Below are 22,283 nucleotides of genomic sequence, written 5' to 3' on the forward strand. Positions count from 1 at the left end.
CCTGACCTTGAGCGTCCCCGCGTCCAGCCTGTGATTGGAGGAGGGGAGAGGATGGCAGGGCGCTGTGCTGACTCGGCACTTTCTGGGAGGGAACGCTTCCATCTGCAGAGGCCTGTTCTGTCTCCCTGTTGCTGCTGTTCGAAAGGGCCTCTCCGCTAGCCCCTGCCCCGCCCCCAGGACGGCCCCGCCCTCCTGCACCAGGCTCCACGCAGGGGCACAGGGGCGCTGGCTGCAGGAGCCACTGTCCAGAGGCCCCCCTCAACCCCCGCAAGCTGGCAGGCCTCCCAGCAGCTCCCCAAAGAGGGGCAGGAGGAGCTCCTTCCTCACCAGCATCCTGCATCCTCCCTGGGAGGGGCCGGGACACACAGGGACAGACGGTGCCGCTGATTCAGCATCTCCTGGCCGGCCCCTCCCCCAGCCCCAGCGGGCAGCATGCCCAGGCCTGCTGGCAACTGTGCCACACGGGCCTCTGGCAGGTTGCTGTGGCTCAGTGTGTGGCCCGCACTGCGCCTGGGGATGGCGGCTGTGCTGGGGGCGGCTGCGGCGGGCCAGCAGCCAGCGCCCCCACACAGTCTGCAGCAGGAGGGGCCCCACAGGAGGGCGCCTGGGTACGCGGGCTACTGTGCGTCCTAAGCCGAGAAATGGCGATCCACCGCGGGGGCCCGTGCAGTACCCCAGATGCCCAGGTCGGGGGCAGAGTTCCTCCACCCCCCACCCATCCAACCCTGGTCACTTGCCACCCAGCAGGGATAGGGCAGAGACTAGCCAGCTGATGTGAGCAGCCCTGGCCAGAGGGGGACGGCATGTGCCTGAATCCCCAGGGCCAGCGTGGGCTGGGTTTGCTCCTCAGTGCGGTGGGAAACCCACCGTGGACACGGGGCAGAAAGAGCCAGTGCCCTGGTGAGCTGGGCACAGGCCCTTCCTCAGTGTCCCCGCTGCAGACGGCTGTGGGTGGGACAGACACCTGGAGAAGGGTGGGGAGCAGCGCAGGCCTGGGGCCCAGGAAGATGCGGGACGCGGGGGGAGGATAGGAGAGGCCACGGGCACCCCATGGACAGTGGGTCCTGCCCCACCGCCCCGTGGTCTGCCTGGAGACTCTCAGACAGGAGCCCTGACGCCGCAGGGTGGGTCTGAAAGGTCCACGGCCACATCCCCATCAGCTGCACGCTGGCCGCACCCACTCTGAGTGCGTGCCCCACTCTGCTTTCTTAGAACATGAACCACCAGCCCTGGCTGAGAGGCCTTGTGCATGTTTACACAGAAAGCCATCAGCCAGCCCGGCCGTGATGTCCAGGGACAGCAGCAGTGGGCAGCCGAGTGGCCTTAGGAGGCGGCCTGGCCCCAGGACCCAGTGGCCCTGCTCCCCCATTTCCCACAATGAGTGGGGGGCTCCTCCAGGCCCAGGCTCCTGCCTCCTGCCACCTCTAGCCACGGAAAACTGGGTGTGAAGTATGAATTCATTATGCACAACAACCCGTGACAGACATGGTGACATGAATTATTTGTATGTTTTCACACTGTCCTGGAATAACCCTTCTGTGCTCCCCGCTGCCTCCGTGCAGACAGACAACACCTCTTCCTCTGTGAGGCCACACCTGAGCTGATGCAGCCAGAGCAGACCCTGGGTCCTCACACTCCTCCCGCCGTGCAACTGGGGTGGCATGCGTGTGTGCGCCCATGTGCATGCCCGCGTGTACATATCTGTGTGCGTGCGTGTGCATGTGTATACATGCCTGGGTATGTGTGCCTGTATATGTCTGTGTGCATGCCTGTGTGTGCATGCATGTACGTGCCTGTGCGCATGTGTGCTTTCCGCTGTCCTCAGGTTCCAGTTCAGGGCTGTGCACCTGAGTTGGGCAGAGCAGGGTGGTGGGTCCTGCCCCTGCCCCCGCCCCCCTGTGCTCAGCGCTCCCTCTAGGTGCTGTTGGAGAGAAGGAAGTGGTGGGGCCGCGCCCCTGGTCATATTCCCCTGGTGCTGAGAGGCAAGGGCGCCCGCATTTAGGTCAGACGGCCAGTGTCTGAGCTGACCCGCGTGAAGGGCCTTGTTCGGCGCCTGCTGCGAGGTGTCTGCTTCCCTCCACGCCCATCCCTTCCTGTGAGATAAGGGAGCGGAAGCCAGGGCCTCGCAGCCTGGAGTGGACAGGGCTCTGGAGAGTGCAGCCCGAGGCAGCGTCCCGGGGGGAGAGCAGCCAGGGCCCAGGCTGTGGGCCCCGCTCTGGGTAAAAAGGCCCTCGGCCCAAACCCATTCTCCGGTTTGACCTCAGGTCCCTGGGGGTCAGCCTGGAGGAGGACGCTGCCCTTCTCCCCAAGCACTGCGCCCACACACAGTTGAATGAACAGATGGGGGGCGCCCGGTCTTCGTCCGTCAGGCTGCTGTGATGGGGGCTCAGGAGCAACAGACATTTACTTCTCAGTCTGGGGGCTGCAGGCCCTGGCCCAGGCCCACGCCCAGCTGGTGTCAGCGCCACTTCCTGGTCCACAGACCGCCAGCCTCGGGACGAGGGGCCAGGGGCTCCCCGGAGCCTCCTCAGGCGCCGATCCCAGTCACCTCCCAACAGCCTCACCGCCAGGAGCCCAGCCTAACCAACTGGGGGTTAGAATTCAGCATGAATTTGGGGGGACACACAAGCAGACAGTAGCATGTCCCTGTGTCCCCGGCCTGTCAGTAGGTGCCCTGCTCCCTTTATGGACGGTCGCGTCCAGGGTCACTCCGTGCTCGGAGCTGGGCCTCCCTGGCAGGACGTCTCTCGCCCAAGGGCCTGGCCCGGGAAGTCCTTCCACCTGTCTCACCTGGGTGTTTCCAGCTGCTGCGCTGAGGTCGCTCAAGCCCCGTCCAGCCCCGTCCCCAGGAGTGTGTGCCCAGCTCTCACCCGTGTCCAGGCCGCGTGCCCACCCTGCACGTCTAGGAGGAGGTGACCGCGGCAGCCGCCCGACCCTCAGCCTCTCCGGAGCAGGAGGCAGCAGCTGCTCAAACAGCTGCTCCAAATGTTGGAGGGAAATTTAGGACAAAAAAGGGAGAAGCTTGGAGGATCCGATTTAAACCGAAGAGGCACACACAGGCAACGTGCTGCCCTGATTCTCGCTCAGGGACCAAAATACTCACCCAGTTTCCTTCCATGGAGTCCAGGCCTCCTGGAAGAGCTCACAGATGCCCCCCGGTCCCCGGGCACCCTCAGCTGCCAGGGCACGCCCCGCTCACTCAGACCGGGGCAGCCGACCCCAGGCCAGGCTGAGGCCCAGGAGGTAGGGAACATGACACACCTGTGCAGACACCCCGTCCCAGGCCCTGCTTGCCCTTGGCCCAGGACACAGGGCGCAAGGCCTTGCAGGGCCTGAGTCAGAGCCTGGGTCGGGATGCCCTAGAGGTGGCTGTGCCTAGTGGTCAGCGTGGGCTGCACAAGGTGGTTGTGAAAGCAGAGGCCGCCCCCGGACCAGGACCAGGAGGAGCTCGGGACCAGGTGTGCAATCCCCACCTTCAAGGCAGCCTTGAGCAACTTGCGGCCGAAGGATGAGGGCCTGCCCTCAGTGTGGCCGCTGGGGTGAGCCAGGGCGGTGGGGGGCCTCCCTGTGCAGGCTCCCTTGCACCCTGGTGGAGGTGCGGACAGTGGCCCCACACTGGGCCCAGTGCAGGACAAGCTGTCCCTGTCTGGGTGGCGCGGCTGCGGCCGACCCAGTGCTGACCTCTTGGGAGTGGAGGGACCTCTGCTCTCGGGAGCCCATTTGTGCCTGAGTTACAGGCCAGGTCGAGGGCCTGAGGAGGTGTTGAACTGGACGCCTTCCCTCCTGGTCTGTACGGTGAATGAACAAGAACCGGGCGAGCTTTCCCAGGTTCTGGAAGTGAGGGGCTGCACGGTGAATGGTATAAACCCAGCTGCCTGTTCACCCTTCAGCTGCTAGTAAGGCCCAGGGAGCCCGCCCCTGGGGACGGAGGGGGGCAGCTCTGTGGGTGGTTACAGAGGCCCTGCTCCAGTGTCTGCAGCTGCTCACACCCTCGGGAGCAGGTGAGCGTCCTGCCCCAGGAGCACTGGGCTGGCAGTGTGTGTTTGGGGGGGTGGGGGACAGGGGCAGGGCAGGCTCCCCCATCGGCACAGGGGGCCCTGTGCCTCAGCACCCCAGGCTCTCCCTGCGGGCTCCTCTCCCCTGGGTGCCCCGGTGCATGGTGATGAGTGCTCATTGGCTGTGCTCCTGAGCCGCATCCCTGGGCTCCTGGCAGTCAGGCCAGGTGTGGTGAGCAGTGTGGCTGGCAGCGCAGGGGGGGCCCCAGGCAAGGCTCAGAGGAGCTGGCTTCCTGGGCCTGAGCTCCAGCCTCCACAGCACCGAAGCCTCGTCCTGGGGATGCGCCCCCCCTCCCCCCATGGCAGAGGCACCAGATCCTTTGTAAGGTGTTCTGGTGACAGGGGTGGCCGGCAGGGGCTCGGGAATGAGGTCCAGAGAGGTCAGGGGCCAGCATTCAGCCTGGGGACACCCCTGGGTCAGTGGATGGTGTGGGCTGACCCTGACCGAGGACACCAGCAGCTAATACAACATGGGGGAGCCCGGCCCTGCTCAGAGAGGGGGCTCTGCTAACAGCCACATCACTGCAGACCCCGAGGGCACCCCCCCCCCCCCAGCCCCGGTCTGCCTCACAGGACCAGACCCGATCTGAAGGCATGGGTCCTGGGATTGCCCTGCTGCCGCCCCTGCAGACCCCGACCGGAGACTCTCCCTGGGCTCTAGGTTCCCTGGAGCTGGGGTCTGAGCTGCCAGTGTTTGTCCCTGTCCACCCGAGTGCCTGGCCACAGCTGGTGGTCAGCAGGGCGCTCGGGTCTCAGGTAGGGCCGAGGGGAGGGCCGAGGAGGGGAGGCTCCGGAAGCCGCACAAAGGTCTTGGGAGGAGGGGGGCAGGTCAGCTGTGCGGCCAGAACGGGGAGATTACGACAAGATGCACTGTCAGATTTGGGGCCATGGTGACCGCTGTGGACAGCAGGGCCCTCCAGCCCGCGCCCTTGACTCTGCCCCATGAAACACCCACTCGCACCCCTAGACGGGGCCGTGGTGCAGGGTGTGCGGGGGGCTCCGTCCCCACACAGGACCGGCCAACGGAACGAGGGGCAGTGCCGTCCGTGGTGCTGGAGTCTGTTCTCAGGCCAGCAGTCCGGCCAAAGGACTGGCCCTGCCTGCTGCTCCCTCCCTGCTGACCGGGCGCCCTGGACACTGAGGACGGGGAAGAGGCACCAGAGCTCAGACAGGTGGGCAGCGGTCTGGGCCCTCGTGATGCAGCCATGCCAGGCACCACCGGGGCCAGGGATAGGGCCCTGAACACTGGGGGAGCCTGTCCCACGGGGCCAGAGCTGCCGAGGGACCAAGCCGGGCTGAGTGTGGGGCCACCGAGGGGCCCGAGCAGGGGAGGGGTGTGCCCTGCCATGGTCATGAGCGTCTCCCGTTGCCTGTGCACATAGACTGGGCGGGAGAGGGGGGTCAGTTATGGGGCTGCAGCAGTGCCTGAGCAGGGGAGTGGGCCAGGAGAGGGGATAGCTGTTGGGTTCCTGACCCAGTTTTAAGGCGGAGCCGTCAGCCTGGGAAAGATTGGATCTGGGGTCGGAAAGGCGACAAGAAGCCCCAGGTGCCTGGCCCGGCAGCTGGAGGAATGGGGCTTCCAGGACCAGCTGCCGTCCTCTGCGTGGAGGTGGGAGGGCAGTTCTGAAGCACAGTGAGGGGCTCCGTGGGGCCCTGTCCTGTGGGGTGAGGGGCTCCGTGGGGCCCTGTCCCGTTCCAGGCGGCAGCCAACCACCCAGGCAGACAGGCCAGGGCAGCAGCTGGCTGCGTGAGTTTTGACGCCCTCTTCCTTCTCTGGGATGAGCCTCGGATGGAGGAAGTGAGCTCTTCCTAGCACGGGGCTGCGGCACGCGGACCCACCCACTTGCTTTTAGTGCGAGGGCCGTGCACCCCTGAGGTCCACGCAGAGCCCTGGTGGCCGCAGACGGGGGGTGGGGTGGGGTGGGGGGGGTCTGAACTACCTGGAGCCCAGGAACGAGAGTGGAGCGAGAAGGGATTGGTGTGGCCCAGTGGGTCTCGGTTCACACGGAGCCCCTCACCCCTCAGGTACCAAAGGCTTCCGCGGAGCACAGACAGGTGACCAGGCCAAAGCATGGCTCCAACGCACCCAGCACCCCGACCCTGACACCCCCCCCCCCCCGTGGCTCATCCATGTGCAGATTTATCTCTTGTGATGTTCCTCCCCCAGGCAGATGCTCTCGGAATAAAAGGGGGGTGAAGCCTCAGGGCAGGAAAGCTCAGGCCCAGATGCCAGGCTGGCCTCCCTGACCCTTGTGGGCACCTCGGAGGGGCTCAGAGCTAATCAGACCCCTCAGGGCCACGCCTGCATATCAGCCAGCAGCAGGCTGACTGGTCACAGTCCTATATAATAAAGCCCTAATATGCAAATCGACCAACCGGTGGAAGGACTGGCAGAACAACCGGTCGCTATGATGTGCACTGACCACCAGGGGGCAGGCGCTCAATGCAGGAGCTGCCCCCGGTGGTCAGTGCGCTCCCGCAGGGGGAGCACTGCTCAGCCAGAAGCCGGGCTCACGGCTGGCGAGCACAGCCAAGGTGGTGGAGGCCTTTCCCACCGCTGCTACAGGCGGGCGGGGAGCAAGGGGTCCCAGACTGCGAGAGCCCCGGACTGCGAGACGGATGTCTGACTGCTGGCTTAGGCCCGATCCCCCCGGGGCCTGTGCTGGCAGGTGGACAGCCCCTGAGGGGTCCCGGACTAGGAGAGGGTGCAGGTGGGGCTGAGGGACCCCCCCCCCCCAGTATCTGAATAATCACAGATCAAATGAAGGGCGGGAGCTTCTCAGCCCCACCCCTCGGGGGTTCGGGTTCTCTCCGCCCAGTAAGGCATATCGGGGACCCTGTGTGAGTGAGCCCATCCAAGCTGCATTTCAGTAAAACAGGAGGAAAAAGAGATCATTGTGAAAACTATGGTGGACACACACACACACACACACATACACACGGAACACGCAGCAGAGGCTTGAAGACGTGCGGGTGTAAGTGTAGGGCAGGTGTGCCCAGCCCCACAGACACTGTGCCCAGCCCCACGGTCCTTGAGGTTTCTAGTTGTCTGCTGTCTTCTAAATACTTTAATATTTTCCAAATGTCCTCACTAAGGAAGACTCTCGTGGACATTTAGAAAATGAGCGATGACAACCTGAGTGTCAAGCACTTGGGGCGGCTCCCCGGTGCCCAGGATCCCCAGCTACCCCCTCGCCCTGTCCCCACCTGCTGCTAGTGAGGCAGTCACCCCTCCAGGTCCTGTGTGGGTCCCCTCCTCAGTGACACACACCCCCCCCCCCGGCTATGGGAGGACCTGAGGGAGTGGATGGCTGCTTATGGCTGGAAGCAGGTAGCATCTGCCTCTGCTCACACCTGTCACATGTGGAAGCCAACTTCCCAGGACCCCGGGGAGTCTGCATGTCTGACATCATGAACAGCACTGAGGAGCCCCGGGAATCCTGGGCGGCGGAGCTGCGGGACCCAGGCATGGTCCCCCCACCCGGCCCCGAGCTCTGCTGGCCCCTGGGGTGGGCAGTTTACCTGCTTCTCTCACCGGCACCTCCTGGGCCAGGAGCACAGGCCACACCACCTGACGTCTCAGGAAGACAGGCTGCCCTGAGGGCTTGGATGGCAGTGGGACCTGGGGCCATGTCTAGTAAGTGGGGTTCCGGGGGGTGCCCAGAGTCCTTGAGGGTTCAAGCTGGGACTGGGGGTCAGTCTACCACCAAGGTCAAGTACCTAGCATGAGCCTGGGGACCAGGGATATTTGGACGAAGGCTCTGACATTTGTCCTAGGAATGACCTTGGCTAACTGTCCTGCAGGGCTTTAGCCTCTGACCCCCACGGGCCCCAGAATGTGGTCTGGGGGGGGCGGGGAGGCGCCTTGCTCTTCACTTACCCCGTGCTGGGGACCACTGTCCTGGTGCCACCCCCATTTTCCTGCAAGGCCCCCGGTGGGGGTGGGGGTGAGGGAGCCAGGCCGCCTCAGCTGGGGGACCAGTGCAGCCGTCCTGACCCCAGGCTCCAGGGCAGGTGCAGGCAACTGGGGGCGGCGTTTGTGGGTCCCTCCGGGTGTGTGGGCGGCTTTATTGCTGCACTTGTTTTAGAGCCGCACCTCAGTTCACGGGTGAGCCGGGCTCACACCCGCCTGAAGGCAGCCCCGTCCCGCCGCCCGCAGTGCCAGGCCTGTGCCCAAGGGCTCCCGCATCGCAGCTTTCCTGGCCTCTCAGGGTCAGCGGGGCGAGGCGCGCACCCCCTCGGCCCGGAACCCCACTGGGCGCGCATCCTGCAGGCTGCTCCGTGCACCCGCGGCCGCCGCGGGGAGGGGCGCACCGGCGGGAGTGGAGGGGGGGGCGGCCGGGGGCCTCCCGGGTCCGTGCAGGTGGGCGCCGCGGCCCTCACCTGCCCCGCTGCCCGCCCCGGCCCAGTGCGCGGTGCAGAGTCGGACGCCTGGAGCTCCGGAAGGCGGCGCTGGGGGGCGGGGAGGGGGGCTGCCGCCTCCCCCTGAGCCCCTGGCCCCACGCCCGGGCCACCCCCTCCCGGCTCCCTAGACGGGGTCGCCCCTCCCCGGGACACCCCTCCCGGGCCCCCCTCCCAGGCCCACCTGCTGGCGAGCGCGCGCGGCCGGGCGCTGTCCCTTTAACCGCCCGCGCCTCCCCGCGCCCCGCCCCGCGGTGCGGCCGGTGCCGGGCGAGGCGGAGAAAGTCCATGTGAGCGCAGCGCGGACGCGAGACTTCCTGCCGCCGCGGCCGCCCCGCCGCAGGCCGCCCCGGGCCGGGCCCGCAGGTACGCCCCTCGGCCCGCAGGCGCCCCCTCGGCGCCCGCAGGCGCCCCCTCGGCGCGGGGTCCCCGCACTTCCCCGAACTCCGCGCCGCCCGCGCTGCCGCAGTGTCCGCCGCCGGCCCGCAGCCCAAGTTCGCGCGGCGCCCGCCCGGCCGGGGTGCGCGGGGCCGGGGTCTGGGGGGCGCCCTCCCCGAGCCGCACCCCTCCTCGGGCGTCTCCCTCCCGCCGGCCTCTCGGGACACTTGCCCCCCCTCCCGCCTTCTCCTCCCCCGCAACTGGGCCGGTCGAGCGCATCCCGCGGGGCGGGCGGGGAAGCCCGGGTGCGTTGGACCCGGGGCCAGGGCTAGGGGGACGCACCCTCCCACCCTGACTAGGGTCCGAGGCGGGTCCCCATCAGTCGGGCCTTGCACCTCTCCTTCCGGTCCCGGTGGGACCCCTTTAAGGGCATCACTGCCCCGGTTCCGTCGTCTTCGCACGAACCCCAATCTGGGGAGGGAGGATCGGGGGTACCCCCCACACACACACTGGGGGAGTCCGGGGCGGCTGCACTGCCAGGAGGGGTCCCACCTGCCGTCGCAGTCGTGTCCTGCGTGCGGGGGTCTGGGGCGCGGGCCCCTCCGGGAAGCCCAGGTGTGAGCCCTGAGCTGGCCGCGCACGACTCTTGGCCGGGCCGGGGACTGCGCCGGCCGGTCTGCGGGGTGAGCGGGTCACGAGGTCAGAGGTCACCTCCGGCTCCACGCTGGGCTCTGAGAAGCCTGTCTTGGGCTGGTGAGTGCCGGCTCTCCCGGGGATTGCTGCAGGCCGCTCCCCGGAGCTGGGCTCCCTCGGCCCCCCTCCCCCTCCGGGCCCCCATGGGCATCTGGCGCCCTCTTCCCGGGGCATTTCCCGGGACTGTGGGACCCAGCCGGGCCTCGTTTGGCTGCTCATGGTCCCTGAGCCCGTGGGGGGGGGGTTGGGGGGGTGGAGAGCTGGGGTGGGTGAGCCGGGAGGTGGGGGATAGCAGCTTCCTGCCCCCCCCCAGCTCAGAGCTCACCATCCAGTAAAGGGGTCTCTCCTTGCCTCCCCCTCAGGGGCCCCCTCCTGCTCCCCGTGGCTGGCTGGCTGGTCTGCGGAGGTTCCCTCCAGGGGAGGCTGTGTTACTCAGACTCACAGGACCCGGAGAGCTGCCTCCCTCCATTGTTGGCCCATTTTACGGATGAGGAAACGAGGCTTGGCAGCGAGGAGGAGGAGAAGGGTCAGGCGGCGCGCTCCTCCCAGCTCCCAGCACGCCCTCCCTCCCCGGTGGCGCACTGAACCGCTCCACGGTGCCCCCAGGCTGCGGGCATTTCCCCCGGGGCCACTCCCCTGTTGGGTGGCACCTGAGCTGGAGCCCGAGCCAGGGACACAGAAGATGAGACCTAGGGGTTCACCCCGCTGTCCCGGGAGCCGCCGGGAGGCGTGCAGACGTAGAACGAGGTATCACTTGTCCCCGCTCAGTGGCCGGAGATCCGTGGTCATTGGTCACACCCAGGCCGGCACGGCGCTGGACGCGTTGTCTGATAACCAGCTGGTGACACTCGCTCATCCACCCCACCCCGCCCCACCCCCCGCCGCGCGAGCCACGCCGTCTCCTGCAGGATGTCAAGCGGGGCCGGGGCTGGGCTGACTGACGCCCCCGGGTTCTGGTCACAGACGTGTGCCCGAGGGGCCCCTGGGGAGGTGGGCTCATGGCGACTGCAGAACCTGCAAACCTCTCCTCTCTCACCAAACGTGAGCGTGCGGTGCCAGTAAGAGGGACGATGGCAGTGGCCCTCACAGCCCGGTCCCCTCGGACCTTCCCCTCTGGGGTCCTGCTCGCCAGGCCTGTGTCATGGGCTGGGCTGGGCCCAGGGCCCCTCACGGGACAGAAGGTCAGCACGGGGCATTGGCCCTTTCGGGGGTTCCCACGCTGCACTCTGCACCTCGCCCCCTGAGGCCCGTGCTCCCCAAATGCTGGGACACAGACCTCAGACACCTGGGGCCCGGCTCCCTCCGCCTCCCTGCCGCCACCCACCTGCCCTGCCGCTCACCTGCCCTGCTGCTCACCTGCCCTGCCGCTCACCTGCCCTGCTGCTCACCTGCGCTCTCTCACCTGCGCTCTCTCACCTGCGCTCTGGTTGGCCTTGTCTCTTGGGGCTGGTGTTGTTCCCTTGGGCTGTGGGGGTGAGAGGAGCCGCCTTGGCGGGGGTGGGGTGAGGGGGCGAGTGGTGAGTGTCTGCCCAACCCCTCAGACCCAGCGAGAACTGATCAGGCCCTCGCTCCAGACTCCGGCACGTTCCTCAGGAGAACCAGGCCCTTTGCTCCCCCCACCCCCCCGCCCCACGTGTGACACTGAGGAAGGGTGGCCTGCCGGCCCAGGAGCCTGGGGCTGGCTCCCAGGCCTGGTCTTTGAGGGGAAGTCAACCCTGTGGTGTGGTGCCACTGGGGGTTCCCGGGCAGGTGTTCCCAGCCCCTGCTAGACCCCGGCGGCTCCCGCTGAGCAGAGGCTGCGCAGAGCGCACTGTAGCGGCTCGTGGCGTCTGCTGGGCCCGGGGTCTGACGGCTGGTGAGGGGCCGGCAGGGCCTGTGTGGGACCGGCTCCCTTGGGCCTCATTCCTCTAGGGCACCCTCTCTTCTTCCCTGAGGGGAGCCGTCTGGCCCACCTCCACCCCTGGGTGAGGCCTGTGTCTCTCCCAGCCCCACCCTCCCGGTTTCCTCTCTCTGTGTGTGCCGAGAGGTCGTGCCCTTCCCGCCCTCCAGCCTTGGACCCAGGGTGCGGGCTGGGAAAACCGGCCTGAGGCACAGCTCACCTCGGGGGCAGGCGGGCCCTGGCCTCGGCCTGGGTTTCTCTGTGAGCAATTCCTGCTCTCACCAGGCCGGGCCGGATGAGGTCATCAGTGAGATATGCTGGGGGCGCGGCTGCCTCTGCACCTGCAGCTGCGGACACGGTGGGTGGTGGGTGCCGGCTTCCTCTCCGCGGGGCTGGCCTTTGTCTTTCAAGATCAGGCCTGGGAAGCAGGTGACCCCGTGGGGGTCTCCCCAGGGGGACGGGGCGGACACGCCGCGTCTAGAAGGGTCAGGGACAGGAACTCTGAGCATGGCTCCCTGGTGCCTGTGGCTGGCATCCTGGGGGGGGCGGGGCACCCGTGCCCCATGGCTGCCCGGGCTGGGAGCACGGGGAACAGAACGACTGGGAGGGCATCTGGGCTCTCGGCCCCGCCCGCCCCCACCGCTGGCCGGGCCTGTGTGCAGGCAAGCAAAGAGCACCAGCCCTTCAGTCTCTCCCAGGTCATGTGCGCCCCGAAGCTGTGTGAAGTTGGGGGGGTAGCTCACCCTCTCTGAGCCCTCCCTGTGTCTCACGGCGCTACATGGTAGCTTCCTTATTAGGTGCTGGGAGGCTGAGTGAGCAGGCCTGGCCTGGGGCCTCTGTGCAGCACGGGCTTGGCCTGGGGGGCCTTCCCAGGGCGCCCCCCCCCCCCGGGAAGTGGGCTGGAGCCAGTGAGGGACATGCTCCTTTAAGGGGAGGCTGCTTCCCAGTCTCCAGGGAGGATGGACGTGTTCTTTTCTCTGAGACGCTTCCCCGGTCTCAGGGGGAGCCGAGGCTGGCTCTGGCCTGTCCGAAGGAATCCTGCCCCTCCCCCGCAGCCAGGGCCCTGGCATCCAGGAGGGCACATGGCCATGGATGGGCCGGGAGCTCCTGGGCCCCGCCCAGTGCCTGCCCCGAGCCTGGGAAGCAGGCAGTGCCGGGGGCGGGGACCGAAGGGGCTGAAAGTGCCCATATATAGTCACTGGGGTGAGCCACAGTTCGGGCTGTGTCCCAGGCCCAGCCTCGGTCCCTGAGGGCCGCCTGGACCTGGGGGTGTGGTCCTGGGGGAGCTGGATTGGGGGCGAAGGGTCAAGCACAAGCTTGCTGCTCTAGGAGCGTTTATTGATTGAAAATAAAAATCTGGCCCTGGCTGGTGTGGCTGAGTGGATAGAGCATCAGCCTGCGGACTGAAGGGTCTCGGGTTCGATTCCGGTCAAGGGCACATGCCCGGGTTGCGGGCTCTATCCCCAGTAGGGGGCATGCAGGGGGCAGCTGATCAATGATTCTCATCATTGATGTTTCTATTTCTCTCTCCCGCTCCCTTCCTCTCTGAAATCACTACAAATATATTAAATATAAATAAATAAAAGCCCGGGCCCTGAGTGGTCAGGGTTGGTTGTATTTCTGGAGAAAACACCTTTGGAAATTGGAGGTAGTGGTGCCGCTCAGAGCCTTCTGGGCCTCCTCGTGGGCCTGGGGGGCGGGTGCCCGCTTGTCTTCGGCCCAGCCCTTGCCCCACCAAATGCCCCTTCCTATGGGGCACCCCTCCCCATCCTGTGGTACCGGGGGCTCCCGCCCTGATGGCTAGTATGTTCTGAAGATTGGCATTTCCTGGCGTCCCGCCAGTGGGGAGCAGGGGCTGCTGGGGCCTCAGAGGGAGCCCCCTCCGCCATGGAGAACAGAAAGGCGGGTGCTGGGCCCTCCCTCCGGCCGCCCTGGCTCCGTCCTCGCCCGCCCCTGCCGGAACGGGGAAGGGATGGCTTTGGCTGCATCCTGACTTTCGTGCTGTTAGAAAACCAGAATGTTAACATAGTTGTGCTCATTCAATTTGGTTTCCGTCGCACTGCTAGCGCCTTTGTTAAATTTTGTATGTTGATACTTTTTGTTGTTGTCAGCAGTTTTTTCTTCCTATTTCTTCTTTTGGATATAAAACCATTAGGGTGAGAGAAGATTAAAAAGATACATTACAATTAAAATGTTAATGAAATCTGCATCATACAACTTCGGAAACCCTTTAGGCATTAATCTTGCCTGTGTCATGTCCATTAACTCTGGCTATTCTTATTCCACACTGACCCCTGCTGAGAGATTTGTGCTATAATTGGATTTTTTTTAATAAAAAATAAAAAAAAAAAGCTTTTAAGAAAATAGAGGTTGAAGGTGGCCTGGCTCCTAACTGTAGGGAGGAGAGGGGAGCCCTTGGCTTCCTCTGCCCCGTTCGGGGGGCGGAGGGGGGCCGTACCAAGTGGTAGGCCCTGCCCCTCAGCCCACCCCGCCCTCTCCCCTCCCCAGTGGAGCTCTGTTCCCAGGGGCCCTGCTCCTACTGTTGCCCCAGGGGGCACCTGGGGTGTGGACGCTGCCAGGCCCGGTCACCTGCCAGGGATGTCTCCTGGTTCTCGGAGGTGCCACAGGCCACAGTTGGGTGTGGATGAGCGAGCGTGAGGGTGAGCTCACTGTCCTGGGGAGAGGGCGCTGGGGGAGGGGCGCTGGGAGCCCCAGGCCTTGCGTTCTCAGGACTCGGCGGCGCCCATGTGTCTCCTGGGAGCCTGGCTTCCTGGGCCCTGGGGCGTCCAGCATGATGCTGGGCAGGGTGCGGGGTGCGGGGAGCCCCTCTGCCCACCTCCAGGGCGTTCGGGACCCAGCCAGGTGGGCAGCAGGTGCCCCAGGACCTTCTCTGCACAGACGTGCCCCTGATGCCGGAGCTGGCGGTGGTTCGGGTTGGGCGGCGCCCACGGGGTGAGGCTGGCAGGATGGCGTCAGGCCCAACGGTTGGCCGTGTGGGGAACCCCGTCAGGTGGTTGGCGGCGGGGCTGCAACCACCAGATTTCGTGTCTGTGTTTGCAACGCCTTCCTGTGCGGGAACAGCATCGAAGGGACGGCTCTCGGCGCGTCCTCAGGGGCCGCACTGCCCACCAGCAACTCTCCCAGGACGGGATGGGGGGTCCCTGGGGGGGGGCACTGCTGTCCCGGGGCCCCCCAGCCTCCATCCCTGGGCTGTGTCTCAGGACAGTGCCCTCCCCACAGCCTCGTCTCTGGTCCGTGGCGGGAGGGGGCGGGGGGACTCGGGGGGCTCAGGGAGGACACGAGGGGCATCGGGACAGGGTGGACCCAGAGGAGGCTCCGGAGCAGGGTGAGAGCCGTGCAGGACGCCGTGTCCCCCCACCCCCCGGGCCTGTCGCCGGGTCACGGTGCTTGTTAAGTGAGGGACGCCTCCGCGCTGGCCCTGACAGGCAGGCCGTGGGGGAAGCTGGGCCTGGGACTCCGGGCTCCCAGCTCCCGGCACTTGCTCCTCAGCTCCTGCCCCGGACCGGCCTCCGCGGCAGGCGACCCTGTGACCCACTCACACCTGGCCTTCTGCAGGGCCTGGGCAGCCCGGGGGAGCAGCGCCTTCCTGGGGAGGGGCAGGAGCTGGCGAAGGTCGCTGCTTCGTCCCGTCACCAGCTGTCCCCCCGCTGCTTCTGATGGGGGCAGGCTGCAGTCCGCCAGCTTCAAGATCTCTTCCATCGCCCTCTGGCCCACTTACTGAAGAAACTGGGCAGAGCTGGTTTGGGGTGAAAATCTTCCTGACCCCACAGAGCGGGACCCTTTGTAGTCCGCCTGGCAACCATGGGACCTTAGGGGGTCCTGCACCCCAGTGCCGGCCACCAGCCGTGCTTCGTGCCACACTGCGCCTCCTGGTAAAATCACCGCGAACGGCAAGGCGGGGAGCAGGGGGCCTGGTGCCAGGTGCCCCCCTCCCCCAGCGGCTCAGACGAGGGGCAGGCACGGCTCAGGGGCTGCTGGGACTGGACGGGGCCTGACTGTTGTGAGGACTCAGTGGAGACATGCCCAGGGCCAGTGTTGTCTTGTGATTTGAACCCCACCCCTCACTGTGCTGCTGGGGGGCCCTGGGCCTCAGTTTCCCCACGTGTGAAGTGGAGGGTGCAGACGGTGAGCTCTGAGGCAGAAACAAAGGGGGTGCATCCCGCTTCCTGTCCCCGGGGGGGCTCTGTGCGGACATCCTTGCTGGAGGGTGGGCGGGGTCCCTGCCTGCTTTCCCCTGTGACCCGCCCGCCTCCCCCTTTCCTGCCAAGCCCACCTCCTCCGTGTGGCCCCCCCACTTTGTGACCTCTGCCCCGGGGGTTGCTGTGGGGTCTGTCAGCTCCCAGACGAGGGCAGTGAGGTCTGCTCCCTGTGGGAGGGGCGGAGGGGGCGTGAGCCTGGGAGCTCCCCGGGCATGAACCTGGGGCTTGAGACAACAGACAGGAACCCTCTCAGCTCTGGAGCCACGGTCCACATCGAGGCGTGGGCAGGGCTGGCTCCTCCTGGGGCTCCCATCTTCGTGTCCACGGTCCCGTGGCTGTCTTCCTTCTGTGTCTGTGCCCAAAGGTCCCTCTTCTTACCAGGACACCCGGCACTGGATACGGGCCCCTAAGTCCAGGGGGGCTCGTTGTGAGATCCCTAACTAGTCCCGAGAGACCCTGTTTCCCAATAAGGTCGCATTCTGAGGTCCTGGGTGGGCTCATGGGGAGACCCTCTTCAACCCAGTATGGCCGGGCACATAGAAACCCTTCAGTGCCTGGAGGGGGCGCTGTTTCAGAAGCGGGGGGCGGGGGGACTCGCTGAGGCACGGCATGTGCTCAGCCCTGAGCTTGCCCAGGAGGCGGACAGCCAGACGCACGGACCGACAAGCGCCCGGCGGGCATGAGGGCCCGTGCAGGCGGGAGGTCCGGGGGGCTCAGTTGTCAGGGGCAGGGCTGGGGTGCAGGGCAGGAAACGGGGCCGCCGATGGAGGGGGATCCGCCCGAGACCGTGCCCGTGGTCACGTGGGGTGGGGACAGGACGCGGAATGCGTGTTCGTTGTCGTAACCCGGTTTGGTTGGCCCGCCCGCGGCCTGTGAGGGGTCCCGGGAGGAGGCGTGTGGCCTGTGGACCCCAGACTGGAGCAGAGACCCCACCACGTGGCCCTCTGACCTCTCTGCCTGTGTTTCTCCCACCCCCACCCCCAAGAAGAACAGCAAGCCAGGAAATTGGGGGAGACGCCAAACCAGCAAAGAGAAGAGAGCCGAGCGCCACCGGCGAGGGCAGGGGGTCCCGAGAACGGGCCCCGGGGGGGGGGCCAGGCTGCGGGGCACTGCCCCCCCCTCCTCTGGGCTCCGGGCTGAGTGCCCAGGAGGGTGAAGCAGGAGGGGAGGTGTCCCCAGCCTGGCGTCCCCTCCTGCGGACGGCGAGCATGAGAAGTGGGGTGCGTAGAGAGGCGGCCTCCCGTAGGCCGCGTCTCCTCACCGACCCCAGCGGCTCCGGGGCCACCTGGTCCTGGCAGACGTGGTCTGGGTCTGAGCGGCTCAGCCCGCGGCCAGCCGGGTCGAGGCCCACGTGGGGTGGGGGCTGTGTGCTCCCGGGGCAGCTGAACAAAGTGCCACCAGTGGGGTGGGCCCTGGTCGGGCAACTCGGTGGGTTAGAGGGTCGTCCTCATACGCCAAGGTTGCGGGTTCGATCCCCATCAGGGCACACACAGAATCAGCCAGTGGCCCTAGCTGGTTTGGCTCAGTGATAGAGCGTCGGCCTATGGACTGAAGGGTCCTGGGTTCGATTCCAGTCAATAGAACATGCCCAGGTTGTGGGCTCGATCTCCAGTAGGGGACGTGCAGGAGGCAGCCAATCAACGATTCTCATCACTGATGTTTCTATCTCTCTCTCTGCCTCTCCCTTCCTCTCTGAAATCAATCCTATCTAATAAAGAGGGGATATGCTGATTGACCATCACGCCCTCACAAAGATGGCAGTGCCCACAGCCAATCAGGGGGAATATGCTAATTGACTGTCATGCCCTCACAAAGATGGCGGCACCCACAGCCAATAAGGAGGGAATATGCTAATTGACTGTCATGCCCTCGAAGGTGGCAGCACCCACAGCCACAAGATGGCAGCTCCCAGTCCCCTCAGCCCCGCTGGGGCAGCAGGCGTGCGGCACGGCTGGGCCCACCCCCAGGCAGGTCCAACTGCTCCACGCCTGCCTCCGGAGTCCCCCAGTCCCCGCAGCCCCCCAGCTGCTCAGGGCCGCCCAAGGCTCAGGTAGCCAGGGCCGGCTCAGGCTTGCGCTGCCGGCAGTGGCAGCAGCAGAGGTGTGATGGGGGCGTCGCCATCCCCTGATCCCCGGGTCGTCTCCCGCCCCTGAGGGCTCCCGGACTGTGAGGGGGGCAGGCCGGGCTGAGGGACCCCCCCCTCCAGTGCATGAATTTTCATGCACCAGACCTCTAGTAAAAATATATTTTAAAAGGTAGAAAAGTAAGAAAACAAGTGAAATTATTTTTAAGAAAATCATCCAATGAAAGCATTAATAAGTGGAACAACAAATCAGTAGATCTCTCTAAAAATTCATGTTTTAATAAATAAATAAAATTTATGCTCTCCCGGTTCTGAGGTCCGAAGTCCCAAATCAGGGGACTCCCTCCCAGGCTCTAGGGTCTGGTCCCTCTGGCTCTCCCGGTCCCGCGTGGGGGCTCGGTCCTGGGTGTGGGCTTGAGGCCACGAGGCCACGAGGCCAAGGCTTGGGATGGCACCGCCGCTGCCCCGTCATCACGCCTGCAGCCCACCCGCCCCTGCTCGCTGCGGCGTCCGGTGGTCACAGCCGGCTCTGTGGTGAGCTGCCCAGAGCCGCAGGCGGGTCAGCCAGGACCCAGGGTCGTTGGAGGGTGTCTGGTACCCCTCGCTTCACAGAAGGAGCCAGTCCAGAGGGGTTGGGCCTCGCGGCTGAGGGCCTTCTTGGTTCCAGGTGCTGCCCTGGAGGGGCTGGGGCGGGACGGAGACAGCAGGTGCCCTGCCCCTCGCCCGCCCTCACCTGCTCTGCCTGCTCACCGGGGCCAGGTGCACAGGTAGACAGCCCGGCCCTGCAGAAGGCCTGCGCTCCTGGTCCGGGGCGGCGGGGGAGGGGAGGGCAGGGCAGCGGGGTGCCCCCCCCCCAGGCCCCTGGGCATCCCTCAGGGTTTCGGTTCCTCCTCGCCGTGTCTTCACCGACTTGGGTAATAATTATAACTGAAGGAGACGCGGAGCGGCCTGTCAGGGCCCGGCAGCTGTGATTACGTTACAGCCGCTGATTTCCAAGAAGCCTCACGAGGGAGTTCCTCAGAGCCGCGAGGCGGAAGCCCCAGGACGCGTGCCCAGGCCGCCTTCGGGACGCCGCCGGGCAGGGAGGGTGGCGCCGGACGCCCGTGCCGGCGGGAGGAGGTGCCAGCGCCGGTGCCCGATGCCCGAGCCGGACTGTCGCCCCAGCAGGGAGTACGGTATGCAGGGCAGGTCATAGGTTAACTAGGTCAAGTCCCCACGCTGACCCCGCCCCTCCCCCTCTGCTCACCCCACGGCTTTCTCTCTGGGTCGGCAGCCCCGGGGGCTGCTGGGACCACGGTGCCTGTCTCGTTCCGAGCGTGGAGCCCTCCTTCCTTGGCAGCTCCTTCCGGTCAGTTCCGGAATTGCGAGCTCGGGCGACAGATGGTTTCTGTCCCAAGATTATTTGAGGTCCTTGACCTGGGGCTGTGGTGTCCCTGCTCAGCGCTCTTGCCGCCTCCATGCATCGAGCAGCCACCGACCGGGCAGCCGTCCCCAAGCCTCCGGGGGTGGGGCACGGGGAGGGGGGGCGTCCCAGGCCCGCCCGCAGGCTTGCCCATCGCTCACACTGGCTCCTGCCAGCCCGGCTCTGTGGGGCAGGCAGAGGCCCTCAGGCCACGGGCCCAGGTCCTGCCTCCCGGCTGCACCTGGACACGGTCACGGCTGGAGGACCAGGGACCGAGTGACCTGGGCACAGGCCCTGCTCCACCTGCCTGGCCCCGGAGTCCGGCCTGCGCTGCGGGAACGTCACCTGCCCAGAAGCCGAAGGGCATTTCCCGCGAGGCTTGGCCTCCGGGGTTCAGGGTGCCGGCGGCTCATGTTTGGGGAGCCTGCAGCGGCCTCCCCTCGCCCCCCCACGCGACTCCCTCGCCCGCCCTCCCCCCACCCCCGTGTGCTCGGTCCCCTTTGCCCTGGACGGACGCTCCGACACTCAGTGTGTCTCCCGGTGCTGAGCCATCACTAATGGAGCACGCACCTTGTTTCAAAGCCGTGATTGAGCTCAGATTAACATATTTACCGTCAGTGCTCCCGAGGGACCCGCTGGGAACCGAGGTGCCAGGTGACTGCGGCGTGCGTGATGGCGACGGCCGTGACTCCCGCTCTCTGGGCTGCAGGCCAGGTGACCCTCAGGGTGCCGCCTCCCCAGCCCCCCAGGCATCCCTCTGGGCCCTGGACTGTGGGACCAGGACTGCCCGTCACCCACCTGCCAGCCCAGCCAATGTGGCTCAGTGACTGGGCGTCAGCCTATGAACCAGGAGGTCACAGTTCGATTCCCGTCAGGACACGTGCCCGGGTTGCGGGCTTGACCCCCAGTAGGGGGGGCATGCAGGAGGCAGCCAATCAATGATTCTCTCTCATCATTGATGTTTCTGTCTCTCTTTCCCTTCCTCTCTGAAATCAATAAAAATAAATAAACAAAAATAAGTAAAAATTGCCTTGTGAAGAAACTCATCAAAACCAAGCAAATTAGCCAAAATGATAACATCCTGTGGCTTCTTTTGAGGTATAAACCAAGGGAAATAGAGGTTCCCCCCATTTTCCGTACCTCCATGCGGGGGTCACCCCTGTCTCCTCTCAGGTTCTGGGGCAGCCAGAATTGTTTTCTACGTTTCATTTTCAGGTTGTTTATTGTAGCTGGATAGAAACACGTTTAATTTTTGGGTATTTTTTCCATTGATTTTTAGAAAGAAGTGGCAGGGAGGGGGGGAGACACATGGACTGGTGGCCTCCTACACGCTCCCCCTCCGTCCGAGGCCTGACCCTGAAATGCCCATTTTAAATGTTAGAAGTTCTGTTTCTCCATCTTCTCGAACTCTGACCTACTCGTTATGGCTCATTATCTCAGCCCCAGAGGACACGGCCCTTTCAGAGAGTCTGTGAGTCATGAAACCCCCGGAGGCGGGAAGGCGCCCCCCGCAGTGTGAATCCACAGGGAGCCGGCCTCAGCCACGGTGGGACCTGGGCCCGGAGACCGCGCACGGTCACCTGTGGAGCCACCGAGGCCACTGCCAGCGACCTGGGCTTCCTCGTGGCCCCGAGGCTTCCTTCGCAGGGGAAGTGAGCCGTGTCCTCGTGGACGGACAGACGGGACCGATCGGAGGGTCGAGGTGCCGTCATCCACCCCACAGGGCGTCCCCGGGGCCGAGGCCAGCCCCAGCCACTGCCCCCCCACGCGCTGGCTCCCAGGTCTCCAGGCGCTGGGCCCGTGGCCGAGGCCACTGGTGGTTCAAACCACAGGTTACCAGGGTACAGACGGCCCTACGGACGTGGCTGAGAACCAGACCAACAACAGTCTTGGGGAAAATGAACAATAAAAAGGGTAAGAGGGTCAGCAAAGGCCGGTCTGCGCCTCCCGGGTTCACAGCGGAGACGAGACTCGGTGGGGCTGCCCACCCGCTGCGTCACGATGCCCTCTGCCTGGAGCACCCGGCTGCCCGGCCTCTGTCCTGACTCGCCTCCGAGGCTGGTGAGCGAGTGGCCTGGGCCTGACCCTGGGGACCCACTGGAGGCCTTGCCCCCCTCACCTCAGGTGACCCCTGTGTCCTGGTCCTTTCTGGAGTGAGCGTGGGGACCCTGGTCCTGGCAAATCGCTGCCTGCCCCTCCCCAGGCGCCGGCTGTGCAGAGTCGGTGTCTGCAGCCCCTGCTACGGGGCTCGGGGGGAGCCACGGGAACCAGCTGGGGCGAGGCTGGGGGCTCCGGGCACAGGAACCAGCCGGGTGAGGCTGGGCGCTGGAGGCGGGCGGTGCCAGGCGCTGGTGAGGGAGGATCCCCATGGCAGCCTGGCGCCCTCACCTCATCCTGCACGGCAGCTGCCTCGCTGAGGAGAGGGGCCGCCCCAGCCTGGACCCGCCTTCTGGAAAGAACGCGCCGTGTGTCGGTACCTGGGCCATAAAGTCAGGGTGGTATCTCTGGTCTTTATTTTTCATATCAGTAATTACCTTTTATGGCCTCTGATACCGGTGAGCACAGACCCCCCCCCCCCCCGGCTCTCTCCTTAACACAGCCGCTGCGCAGGGCTTTGGGGAGACCGGGTTTGCGGTTAAGATTCTCACACGGCAGCAGGAGGACAATTATGCGTAGCTTTTATTCGGCCCCCAGGATTCTGACTGCATTATCCGTATTTCCTTTAATTTGTGGGATTTCTAGTAAATGGGCTTAAAAATAGGTCCGGGCACGATGCCAGGCAGAGGCGGGCAGTGGCGGCATCTCTGCATCTCTCTCTAAAGGCAGATGGTGACCCTCGTGTCCCCCGGACCCGTGCCTCCCGGGGTCCCTGAGGTGGCCCCACCACCCCACCCAAGAGGAGCCGGGTTGGGCCTGCCCAGGGCCCAGCTCCCAGACGGAGGTCGGGCGGCCCTGGCGTTGGGGGCCGGGACCCGTGGGGGGGGGGGCGGTCACCTGCTGTGGGCTGCCCGCCTCCCCAGCTCATGGATGGTGCTTTGTCCCAGGTGCCCTGGTTTCCGGCTGCCGCTGCCCACGGGGCCTGAACCTGTGTCTGCGCCGCCGTGAGGGCCGGGATGCCCTCTGGACAGGAAGACGGAGCCAGGCCGTGCCCAGGCCGTGCCCAGGGCTGGGT

The 22,283-nt window shown here is 65.8% G+C and overlaps 1 protein-coding gene across 4 annotated transcripts in view; it reads left to right on the top strand.

Moving 5' to 3' along the window:
- Positions 1 to 8,478: 8,478 nt before the first annotated feature.
- The window catches only part of NACC2 (NACC family member 2), a 43,969-nt gene continuing 30,164 nt past the window's right edge, over positions 8,479 to 22,283 (top strand). For 3 of the 4 annotated variants that reach the window (XM_079790499.1, XM_079790500.1, XM_079790501.1), the window contains exon 1: positions 8,481 to 8,822. The gene's annotated coding sequence lies outside the window, so the exon portion shown is untranslated. Of the gene's footprint in view, positions 8,823 to 22,283 lie in introns of all 4 variants that reach the window. The other variant, XM_079790498.1, reaches the window with a different exon arrangement.

Source organism: Cnephaeus nilssonii (genome assembly GCF_951640355.1).
Source record: "Cnephaeus nilssonii genome assembly, chromosome: 14".
Classification (NCBI taxonomy): domain Eukaryota; kingdom Metazoa; phylum Chordata; class Mammalia; order Chiroptera; family Vespertilionidae; genus Cnephaeus; species Cnephaeus nilssonii.